The sequence below is a fragment of the Berghia stephanieae genome, chromosome 14 (assembly GCF_034508935.2).
Source record: "Berghia stephanieae isolate SIO BIC M18660-M18661 chromosome 14, UCSD_Bste_1.3, whole genome shotgun sequence".
In the NCBI taxonomy this organism is placed as follows: Eukaryota; Metazoa; Mollusca; class Gastropoda; order Nudibranchia; family Aeolidiidae; genus Berghia; species Berghia stephanieae.
In genome coordinates this window covers 13,693,917-13,706,416 of record NC_088373.1, presented here as the reverse complement: position 1 = coordinate 13,706,416, position 12,500 = coordinate 13,693,917, and the positions used below count along the sequence as shown (strand labels likewise).

Genomic DNA, 12,500 nt, shown 5'->3' with positions numbered 1-12,500 from the left:
AGAAGAAGAAGAAGAAGAAGAAGAAGAAGAAGAAGAAGAAGAAGAAGAAGAAGAAGAAGAAGAAGAAGAAGAAGAAGAAGAAGAAGAAGAAGAAGAAGGAAGAAGAAGAAGAAAGAAGAAAACAGAAGAAGAAGAAGTAGAAAAAGAAGAAGAAGAAGAAGAAGAAGAAGAAGAAGAAGAAGAAGAAGAAGAAGAAGAAGAAGAAGGAGGAGGAGGAGGAGGAGGGGGGGGGGGGAATGATGAAGACTTGAAAATAAATAATCATGAATCCTACTCATCCTGTCCGTATGTTTCATGGGGGATTACATGTGCCTTATCTATAAAATACATTTAAAAACAATTCAACATGTAGAGTCGGCGTGAAACACAAAGGCAATATTGTGCTCACACCTTGCCACTATCGACCATAACCGTTGGTTTCAATCAAACTACACATATCAAGCAATCAGAAACACACATAGTAAAATAAAGTATTAGTAAGAGATTTAAAGACATTTAGGAATATAGTTAAGTAGGAATAGTATTTTAATAGAAATTGGTACAATGGAAGTAGTAGAAGGTCCAGTAAACACAATCTAACAATACAGCTTCTATGAACTTGCATGATAAAAAATAGTACTGAATTAGAATTGACATCTACCAGTATTGAAAATGAAGGAAATAATACACACCACTAAAAATCAGTCAAAATTTACAAAAGGAAAAGACAGTTACTACTCTGAAGAAAGCTTGGCTATTATTCTTTCTTTATTTTCTTTTCTTTTTGGTTATCTGCAGAAACGCCAACTTTAACTTTGGCTTACAGGAATTTCAGGCACCACTCGGAGGAATTTCAATACCGAAAGAGGAATTTCGGCACACAAGAAAGGGAATTTGGATGGCATTTGACACTGTGTTTACATTTTGTGCATTTCTAAACAGATAACAGATTAGAATTATATTATGATATGTAAACGCAATGCCAAATCCAATCCCAACGTTTCCTTATTATGTCAATTGAACTAAAGCTCCAAATTTGGAATTGTAGAACTGGTGGTTGAGAGGATGATGTGGTGTTGGTGGTTGTAGTAGCAGTGGTAGTGATGATGATTTGGTGGTGGTTGTAGTAGTAGTGGTCGTAATGATGATGAGGTGGTGGTTGTAGTAGTATTGGTAATGATGATGATGTGGTGGTGGTTGTAGTAGTAGTGGTAGTGATGATGACGTGGTGTTGGTGGTTGTAGTAGTATTGGTAGCGGTTATGATGTGGTTGTGGTGGTTGTAGTAGCAGCGGTAGTGACGATGATGTTGTGGTGGTGGCTGTAGTAATAGTGGTAGTGATGAAGATGTGGTGGTTGGAGAGTGAAGGGGCGGGGGGTCACTTCCTATTCATAAAGACAATTAAAATATGATGTAAACTAGCAATAGACCACCACCACTCTTTCTCCCACCCAACCCCACACAAACTTGTTTTTAATAAGACAGACTACATTGCTGATATATCGAGAGAGTAACAATTAAGAATTTTTAAAAATTCGATTGAAATACGTAGTGAAAGATAAAAGAAACTAACAGGCAATGGAGAAGGAGTCAACACAGCGAAAAAAAGTTGAGAGAAAGGCAAAGAAAGACCATCCCCGAGAGGGTTAAGCTTCTTACAAATTAAACAAGGCAGAAAAATTACAAATGATAAGAAAATGTAAATAATGCCTGAGTGTGAACTGTTGACAACTAAAGAAATCAGAGTCTAGACTAGAAAATTTGTTGATGTGTTTTTGTTATCTTTTCACCGTTGGGTCAGCCGAGGCTGCAGCATGAAATTACGTTTAAAAAGTAAAAATTATATGAAATAAACAAAATTAATTAAGGATATTCCAACGTGGAGTAGAAATATATGTATACTATGTCACAGTAAATAGTCCAAAGAGAATAAAGACACCTATGCAACCAAAAAAACATTCAAACTTTGGGCTCGAAAGAGTAAATTCGAAAGTGGATCGAGAATAGAGAAGGGTGATAACTCGGCCCATTCGAAATCAGCTGATTGTACCGGAAATCGGACTATTAATAAAGGTCACTATGGACACTGGTTTGAGTTCGGTCTCAGGCAGCGCTTAGTTGAGTGCTTAGCTTAGAAAACTCTCTTGACTTATAATAATATCATGTGAAAAAAGGTACATGGCTGATTGTAGCGTTGTCTCTTCTGCCGAAAGATTGTAATAGCCTTTTAAATATTACACAGTCTGTCTCGTCATACAAACATTATGTCCAAAGAAAAAAAATTGTTCTCTCTTCAGAAGGGTATGGCAGTAAGTAAGAGCAATATAAGATCATTACTAATGAGCTCTTTCATTTTTCATCTGGCGATTACGTTTGTTACAATATTGAGTGTAATTAGCTACAGGTACCATCAATTTACACATGCACTTGGAATGAGGTTGGTGGCACCGTATTGAGCCCAGAAGGGGGTTAGAAAGAAAGAGAAAGAGAGAGAGAGAGAGAGAGAGAGAGAGAAAGAGAGAGAGAGAAAGAGAGAGAGAGAGAAAAGAGAGAGAGAAAGAGAGAGAGATAGAGAGAGAGACAGATAGAGAGAGATAGATAGATAGATAGAGATAGAGAGAGTCTGTTTATTTGTTTGATTGTTTGTTTGTTTGTTCGTTATTGTAGATCCTAATGTATCATTTACCTTGTCGTCACCCCAGAGCCCATTACAATCAACTCAGAAGAAAACCAACACGGTATTGTCAACCAGGATGGGAAGGTTTTCTGCGACGTGACAGCCACACCGTCACATGAAATTTACTGGAAGTTTGAAGGCAAAAAAGATATCATTCAGAACAGTCAGTATTTTTGACAGTTCCTTTGTTCTTTCTCCAGGGAACCGGATGGGAGGTGGTGGATGAGTGAAATCATCTGATCACCACCATTGCTATCGACAATATCACGTCATCGTCATCATCATCATCCACATCATCATCATCATCATCATCATCATCATCATCATCATCATCATCATCATCTTCATCATCATCAGCATCATCACCATCATCATCATCATCATCACCACCACCATCATCATCATCATCATCCTTATCATCGACCTTATTCTAAAAGATGGGATATCTTCTTCTTCTTCTTCTTCTTCTTCTTCTTCTTCTTCTTCTTCTTCTTCTTCTTCTTCTTCTTCTTCTTCTTCTTCTTCTTCTTCTTCTTCTTCTTCTTCTTCTTCTTCTTTTTTCTTCTTCTTCTTCTTCTTCTTCTTCTTCTTCTTCCTCTTCTTCTTCTTCTTTATTATGCATAAACATTTCCAAAATGCCATTTTGCTAAATACGCAATAAAGGGAGGAATTTAATTCTTTCATACAATTTCATTTCCAGCAATGAGAGACTCGATGTGTGGTGGAACAAACAGGTACAGTGTCTCACTCTCCAGAAGTTGGCTATCGTATCAATGATAGTTAACCATATAATCTGCTATAAAAGTTGGCTTAGTGCAATTTAAAAAATGGGGCTTAAAGGCAATCGTTCAAAATTTCCCTTTTTTGTCACCATCAGCGCACAACGACAACACTAGATCTCTTGGACATCTGCCACCATGATATGATTCCTCTTGATTCATAATGTTTCTTATGTCTATCCGTCCACTCATCCATCCATCCATCCTTCCATCCATCCATCCTTCCATCCATACACAGTCATGCCAACCAGTATTTTAGTTTGCTTTCAGGCCCATAATTATGATAAAAGGGGAATGTCCAAAATATGCCAAGTGTTACAGGTCAGGATTTGTAACAAAAAGTGGAATAAAAGCGGAAACTTAAAATGTGACAAAAATTGTCACCAGTTTGGTGTGAATCTGACTAGCCTAGCCAAATAGATGATTGCCAAAGGAATGACTCGGTTTCCTATCTAAATTCAGTGAATATTAAATTTGGACAGTTGCTGATGTTGAAAATATGATTTTAGGGGGGAAATATGAGAAAATCAGCCTAAATATTGAGAATATATGATGAATCTTGTTAAATGGTTGAGGTTTGTTGGTAAGTCTGCATCCATCCCTCCATCCATCCATCCATCCAACAAGCCTTCCATCCATTCATCCATCCATCCCTCCCTCCATCTATCCATCCATCCATCAAGCCTTCCATCCATCCATCCATCCATCAATCCATCCATCCATCAAGCTTTCCATCCATCCCTCCCTCCATCCATCCATCCACCATTGTCTACCTATTCTCTTATCGACCTCCTTGCCATTTTACCCGCCTTTCTTTCTTGCTATCTTTTTTCCTTTTTGTTCTTTCTTTCGTTTTGTTTTTCTTTCTTCATCCATTTTTTTTCTTCTTTATGTATTTCTTTTGTTTTTTGTAATTGCTTCTTTGGTAAAATATTATTTTTTTTCCTCCCAGGCGAAAAGTATGTCATAGAGCAAGATGGTCTGGTCATCAAAAATCTCCAGTTCTCCGATCAAAGAGTGTACGTTTGTCACATCCTTGTAACACAAACTGGAAAGCACGCCCAATTGGCGGTCAACTTTACTGTGGTTGGTAGGTGGAAGAATATTCTATTTCTTTGTTTTCAAGAAGGGGGGGGGGGAGGTGGCACTGTGAAATAGCCAAGACATTATGCTTCCACTCTATTGTCCCATATTGGATTTATACTATTGATATCTCTCATTTTTTTAGATGGCCAGGTGGACGAGGCATTGCACTTCCACTCTGAGGTCTCATATTGAATTCCCTTGTCAGTTTCTCTTATTTTTTATTGAGATAGCCAGGTGGATGAGGAATTGGAATTCCAATCTGAGGTCTCGTATTGGATTCCTAATGTTTAAACCTTTTATTTGTAAAATTAATTTAGCGTTTATGTGGTATAGTTGCATGGCACTCGGTTTGGATCGGAAGGTCCAGGGTTTGAGTCCGAGCAGTGCATAGTTGAATACTTGGAAAAGGTTCTTTACACACATTCTCACTGCACTCGGATGTGAAATGAGTACCTGGGCCATCAGCAGTGTTGTCTCTGTCTGGAACTATTTTTTAGTATCAACGAAAATGAAGACATCAGACAACGAAAGCAGCTGGCCACCAATGCATTCAACTAACTCCAAAATTTATGGAATAGAAATAACATAATCAGTGAGAATAAACGAATACAGATTTACAAGGCATTGATTATTCCAATATTGGCATATAATTGCGGAACCTGGGGCCTCACAAAAATGAACTTAGACAGTCTCGATTCATACCACCGCAAACAATTACGTCGCGTAATCGGAATCTATTGGCCAGAGACAATTACAAATACTGATCTCTATGAAAAAAAAAACAGGATCCAACGCCTGCGTACAATAATTAAAGAACAGCGATGGAGGCTATTTGGTCACATCTTACGTCGAGATGATAACATCCCATCCCAAACTGCAATGACAGAATATTTCCTTCATGGCAACAATTATGTAAGGAGACCACCGACATCAATAGTAACTACCCTGAACCAGGACCTCTCTACATATCAGAAATTTCTGGAATCAGATGAGGCCGAATTAATCCCCGAAGAACTAAGAAATACTGCAGTGCGATGAATGGGGACTTGCCACCTGTCCACCGTGTACCCGTTGTGGTAACGAGCCCAAAACCTCAGAGCATCTGATTGAACTTTACGTTGTGACGAATCTTCCGTGCGGGTGTAATGGTGCACGAGTGCTGTACGGAATTTGCATCCTGGATCGATTGTCATAACATAGTTGTGTGAGCAACATTAGAAGCTGCTACAGGAGGAAGGGCGCTCTACTAGCGAGCGATGGTTATGACACTGGCGACGCTAACTGGGTACCAAGTCAGATATCCAGTACAATCAGCTGATCTCGAATGGGCTGACTTCTGTAGGATCGTCCAGCAACGATATAGTAAACAATAACGAGCGGAGAATAATTTATTTATCGACACATTAAGACCGATATAATGATAACTGAGCTGAAAATTTTAAAGAAGAAGACTAAAGAATGGCAACATACAATGAATGAAGAACGAATCTCTAATTTATAACCCCCGTCTGAAAATAAAACCCCGGTTGAATCGACGATTGAATTGATCTTACTAATAACTCGTAATCTACTTAGTTGGATGTTCAACTATGGAAGGAGTTTCAAAACGTTGATGCGTTATTGACACTGTTACAATGATTGTTTATAAACGAGCGAATTATAATATAATAATAATAATAATAATAATAATAATAATAATAAAAAAGAAGAAGAAGAAGAAGAAGAAGAAGAAGAAGAAGAAGAAGAAGAAGAAGAAGAAGAAGAAGAAGAAGAAGAAGAAGAAGAAGAAGAAGAAGAAGAAGAAAAGAAGAAGAAGAAGAAGAAGAAAGAAGAAGAAGAAGAAGAAGAAGAAGAGAAGAAGAAAAAAAAAAAGAAAAAGAAAAAGAAGAAGAAGAAAAAAGAAGAAGAAGAAGAAGAAAAAGAAGAAGAAGAAGAAGAAGAAGAAGAAGAAGAAGAAGAAGAAGAAGAAGAAGAAGAAGAAGAAGAAGAAGAAGAAGAAGAAGGAGAGAGGAGGAGGAGGAGGAGGAGGAGGAGGAGGGGGGGGGGGAATGATGAAGACTTGAAAATAAATAATCATGAATCCTACTCATCCTGTCCGTATGTTTCATGGGGGATTACATCTTCCTTATCTATAAAATACATTTAAAAACAATTCAACATGTAGAGTCGGCGTGAAACACAAAGGCAATATTGTGCTCACACCTTGCCACTATCGACCATAACCGTTGGTTTCAATCAAACTACACATATCAAGCAATCAGAAACACACATAGTAAAATAAAGTATTAGTAAGAGATTTAAAGACATTTAGGAATATAGTTAAGTAGGAATAGTATTTTAATAGAAATTGGTACAATGGAAGTAGTAGAAGGTCCAGTAAATACAATCTAACAATACAGCTTCTATGAACTTGCATGATAAAAAATAGTACTGAATTAGAATTGACATCTACCAGTATTGAAAATGAAGGAAATAATACACACCACTAAAAATCAGTCAAAATTTACAAAAGGAAAAGAAAGTTACTACTCTGAAGAAAGCTTGGCTATTATTCTTTCTTTATTTTCTTTTCTTTTTGGTTATCTGCAGAAACGCTAACTTTAAATTTGGCTTACAGGAATTTCAGACACCACTCGGAGGAATTTCAATATCAAAAGAGGAATTTCGGCACACAAGAAAGGGAATTTGGATGGTATTTGACACTGTGTTTACATTTTGTGCATTTCTAAACAGATAACAGATTAGAATTATATTATGATATGTAAACGCAATGCCAAATCCAATCCCAACGTTTCCTTATTATGTCAATTGAACTAAAGCTTTGGAATTGTAGAACTGGTGGTTGAGAGGATGATGTGGTGTTGGTGGTTGTAGTAGCAGTGGTAGTGATGATGATTTGGTGGTGGTTGTAGTAGTAGTGGTCGTAATGATGATGAGGTGGTGGTTGTAGTAGTATTGGTAATGATGATGATGTGGTGGTGGTTGTAGTAGTAGTGGTAGTGATGATGACGTGGTGTTGGTGGTTGTAGTAGTATTGGTAGCGGTTATGATGTGGTTATGGGGGTTGTAGTAGCAGCGGTAGTGACGATGATGTTGTGGTGGTGGCTGTAGTAATAGTGGTAGTGATGAAGATGTGGTGGTTGGAGAGTGAGGGGGGGGGGTCACTTCCTATGACATAATGACAATTAAAATATGATGTAAACTAGCAATAGACCACCACCACTCTTTCTCCCACCCAACCCCACACAAACTTGTTTTTAATAAGACAGACTACATTGCTGATATATCGAGAGAGTAACAATTAAGAATTTTTAAAAATTCGATTGAAATACGTAGTGAAAGATAAAAGAAACTAACAGGCAATGAAGAAGGAGTCAACACAGCGAAAAAAAGTTGAGAGAAAGGCAAAGAAAGACCATCCCCGAGAGGGTTAAGCTTCTTACAAATTAAACAAGGCAGCAAAATGACAAATGATAAGAAAATGTAAATAATGTCTGAGTGTGAACTGTTGACAACTAAAGAAATCAGAGTCTAGACTAGAAAATTTGTTGATGTGTTTTTGTTATCTTTTCACCGTTGGGTCAGCCGAGGCTGCAGCATGAAATTACGTTTAAAAAGTAAAAATTATATGAAATAAACAAAATTAATTAAGGATATTCCAACGTGGAGTAGAAATATATGTATACTATGTCACAGTAAATAGTCCAAAGAGAATAAAGACACCTATGCAACCAAAAAAACATTCAAACTTTGGGCTCGAAAGAGTAAATTCGAAAGTGGATCGAGAATGGAGAAGGATGATAACTCGGCCCATTCGAAATCAGCTGATTGTACCGGAAATCGGACTATTAATAAAGGTCACTATGGACACTGGTTTGAGTTCGGTCTCAGGCAGCGCTTAGTTGAGTGCTTAGCTTAGAAAACCTCTTGACTTATAATAATATCATGTGAAAAAAGGTACATGGCTGATTGTAGCGTTGTCTCTTCTGCCGAAAGATTGTAATAGCCTTTTAAATATTACACAGTCTGTCTCGTCATACAAACATTATGTCCAAAGAAAAAAAAATTGTTCTCTCTTCAGAAGGGTATGGCAGTAAGTAAGAGCAATATAAGATCATTACTAATGAGCTCTTTCATTTTTCATCTGGCGATTACGTTTGTTACAATATTGAGTGTAATTAGCGACAGGTACCATCAATTTACACATGCACTTGGAATGAGGTTGGTGGCACCGTTTTGAGCCCAGAAGGGGGTTAGAAAGAGAGAGAGAGAAAGAGAGAGAGAGGGACAGAGATAGAGAGAGAGAGAAAGAGAGAGAGAGAGAGAGAAAGAGAGAGAGAGAAAGAGAGAGAGATAGAGAGAGAGACAGATAGAGAGAGATAGATAGATAGATAGAGATAGAGAGAGTCTGTTTATTTGTTTGATTGTTTGTTTGTTTGTTCGTTATGTAGATCCTAATGTATCATTTACCTTGTCGTCACCCCAGAGCCCATTACAATCAACTCAGAAGAAAACCAACACGGTATTGTCAACCAGGATGGGAAGGTTTTCTGCAACGCGACAGCCACACCGACACATGAAATTTACTGGAAGTTTGAAGGCGAAAAAGATATCATTCAGAACAGTCAGTATTTTTGACAGTTCCTTTGTTCTTTCTCCAGGGAACCGGATGGGAGGTGGTGGATGAGTGAAATCATCTGATCACCACCATTGCTATCGACAATATCACGTCATCGTCATCATCATCATCCACATCATCATCATCATCATCATCATCATCATCATCATCATCATCATCATCATCATCATCATCATCAGCATCATCACCATCATCATCATCATCACCACCACCATCATCATCATCATCATCATTATCATCGACCTTATTCTAAAAGATGGGATATCTTCTTCTTCTTCTTCTTCTTCTTCTTCTTCTTCTTCTTCTTCTTCTTCTTCTTCTTCTTCTTCTTCTTCTTCTTCTTCTTCTCTTATTCTTCTTCTTCTTCTTCTCCTTCTTCTTCTTCTTCTTTCTTCTTCTTCTTCTTCTTATTATGCATAAACATTTCCAAAATGCCATTTTGCTAAATACGCAATAAAGGGAGGAATTTAAATCTTTCATACAATTTCATTTCGAACAATGAGAGACTCGATGTGTGGTGGAACAAACAGGTACAGTGTCTCACTCTCCAGAAGTTGGCTATCGTATCAATGATAGTTAACCATATAATCTGCTATAAAAGTTGGCTTAGTGCAATTTAAAAAATGGGGCTTAAAGGCAATCGTTCAAAATTTCCCTTTTTTGTCACCATCAGCGCGCAACGACAACACTAGATCTCTTGGACATCTGCCACCATGATATGATTCCTTTTGATTTATAATGTTTCTTATGTCTATCCGTCCACTCATCCATCCATCCATCCATCCATCCATCCATCCATCCATACACAGTCATGCCAACCAGTATTTTAGTTTGTTTTCAGGCCCATAATTATGATAAAAGGGGAATGTCCAAATATGCTAAGTGTTACAGGTCAGGATTTGTAACAAATTGTTGAATAAAAGCGGAAACTTAAAATGTGACAAAAATTTTCTCCAGTTTGATGTGAATCTGAGTAGCCAGATAGATAATTGCCAAAGGAATGACTGAGTTTTCTCTCTAAATTCAGTGAATATTAAATTTGGACAGTTGCTGATATTGAAAATAGGATGTTTAGGGGGGAAAAATATGAGTGAATCAGCCTAAATATTGAGAATATATGATGAATCTTGTTAAATGGTTGAGGTTGGTTGGTAAGTCTGCATCTATCCATCCCTCCCTCCCTCCCTCCATCCATCCATCCATCCATCCATCAATCATCCATCAAGCCTTCCATCCATCCATCCATCCATCAATCCATCCATCCATCAAGCTTTCCATCCATCCCTCCCTCCATCCATCCATCCACCCATTGTCTACCTATTCTCTTATCGACCTCCTTGCCATTTTACCCGCCTTTCTTTCTTGCTATCTTTTTTCCTTTTGTTCTTTTTTTCGTTTTGTTTTCTTTATTCATCCATTTTTTTTCTTATTCATGTATTTCTTTTAATTTTTGTAATTGCTTCTTTGGTAAAATATTATTTTCTTTCCTCCCAGGCGAAAAGTATGTCATAGAGCAAGATGGTCTGGTCATCAAAAATCTCCAGTTCTCCGATCAAAGAGTGTACGTTTGTCACATCCTTGTAACACAAACTGGAAAGCACGCCCAATTGGCGGTCAACTTTACTGTTGTTGGTAGGTGGAAGAATATTCTATTTCTTTGTTTTCGAGAAGGGGGCGGGGGGAGGTGGCACTGTGAAATAGCCAAGACATTATGCTTCCACTCTATTGTCCCATATTGGTACTATTGATATCTCTCATTTTTTTAGATGGCCAGGTGGACGAGGCATTGCACTTCCACTCTGAGGTCTCATATTGAATTCCCTTGTCAGTTTCTCTTATTTTTTATTGAGATAGCCAGGTGGATGAGGCATTGGAATTCCAATCTGAGGTCTCGTATTGGATTCCTAATGTCAAAATCTTTTATTTGTAAAATTAATTTTGCGTTTATGTGGTATAGTTGCATGACACTCGGTTTGGATCGGAAGGTACAGGGTTAGAGTCCGAGCAGTGCATAGTTGAATACTTGAAAAGGTTCTTTACACATATTCTCACTGCACTCTGGTGTGAAATGGGTACCTGGGCCATCAGCAGTGTTGTCTCTGTCTGGAAATATTTTTTAGTATCAACGAAAATGAAGACATCAGACAACGAAAGCAGCTGGCCACCAATGCATTCAACTAACTCCAAAATTTATGGAATAGAATTAACATAATCAGTGAGAATAAACGAATACAGATTTACAAGGCATTGATTATTCCAATATTGGCATATAATTGTGGAACCTGGGGCTTCACAAAAATGAACTTAGAAAGTCTCGATTCATACCACCGCAAACAATTACGTCGCGTAATCGGAATCTATTGGCCAGAGACAATTACAAATACCGATCTCTATGAAAAAAAACAGGGTCCAACGCCTGCGTACAATAATAAAAGAACAGCGATGGAGGCTATTTGGTCACATCTTACGTCGAGATGATAACATCCCATCCCAAACTGCAATGACAGAATATTTCCTTCATGGTAACAATTATGTAAGGAGACCACCCACATCAATAGTAACTACCCTGAACCAGGACCTCTCTACATATCAGAAATTTCTGGAATCAGATGAGGCCGAATTAATCCCCGAAGAACTAAGAAATACTGCAGTACCCTCCGTACTAAAGTCACAACATGATACTGACAGCCTCAAAACTCTGGCCCAGGACCGTGACCAATGTAAACAATTAACATGGATGGAGAGAGGGCTATACTTATCGACCATGACTGAATCACACAATACTCAGTAAGCGCCATTCGGACTGCGAAGCGTACTACCACTACATACTACTAATAGGTGCTGTCATGTCTCGTCCCACATGTTAAGTGTTGCTGTTGGCTAGGGACCCCTTGTAAAGCGCATTGAGCACGTTTAGTGGATACTGCGCTATATATATATATATATATATATATATATATATATATATATATATATATATAATATAATATATATATATATATATATAAAGCTCCAGCTCAGTTTTTAAAATTTGATATGACCAAGTGGACGAAGCTTTGCACTTATACTCTGAGATCTCATAGTGGATTCAATTTATTCCCTTGACTGTGCTTGGCTGTGACTGATTCGTGGGTTGCATCGATCTTTCAATGTTGTGAGATTCTTAGCCAAGCGCACATCTATAGTCTGATTGATATAATTTACCTTTACCTTTACCGATGTTCCATGTCGGACACGACGTTGGAGATCATGGTTCGCCAGCTCTCTCTCTCTCTATCTCTCTCTCTCTCTCTCTCTCTCTCTCTCTCTCATCTGCGAGTTTCGCACATTGATTTATGGG

At 37.9% G+C, this 12,500-nt stretch overlaps 1 protein-coding gene across 1 annotated transcript in view; it reads left to right on the top strand.

Annotated features, from left to right (window-relative positions):
• The window catches only part of LOC144960180 (uncharacterized), a 63,226-nt gene that overhangs the window by 1,510 nt on the left and 49,216 nt on the right, over positions 1-12,500 (top strand). The gene's annotated exons all lie outside the window — the stretch shown is intronic.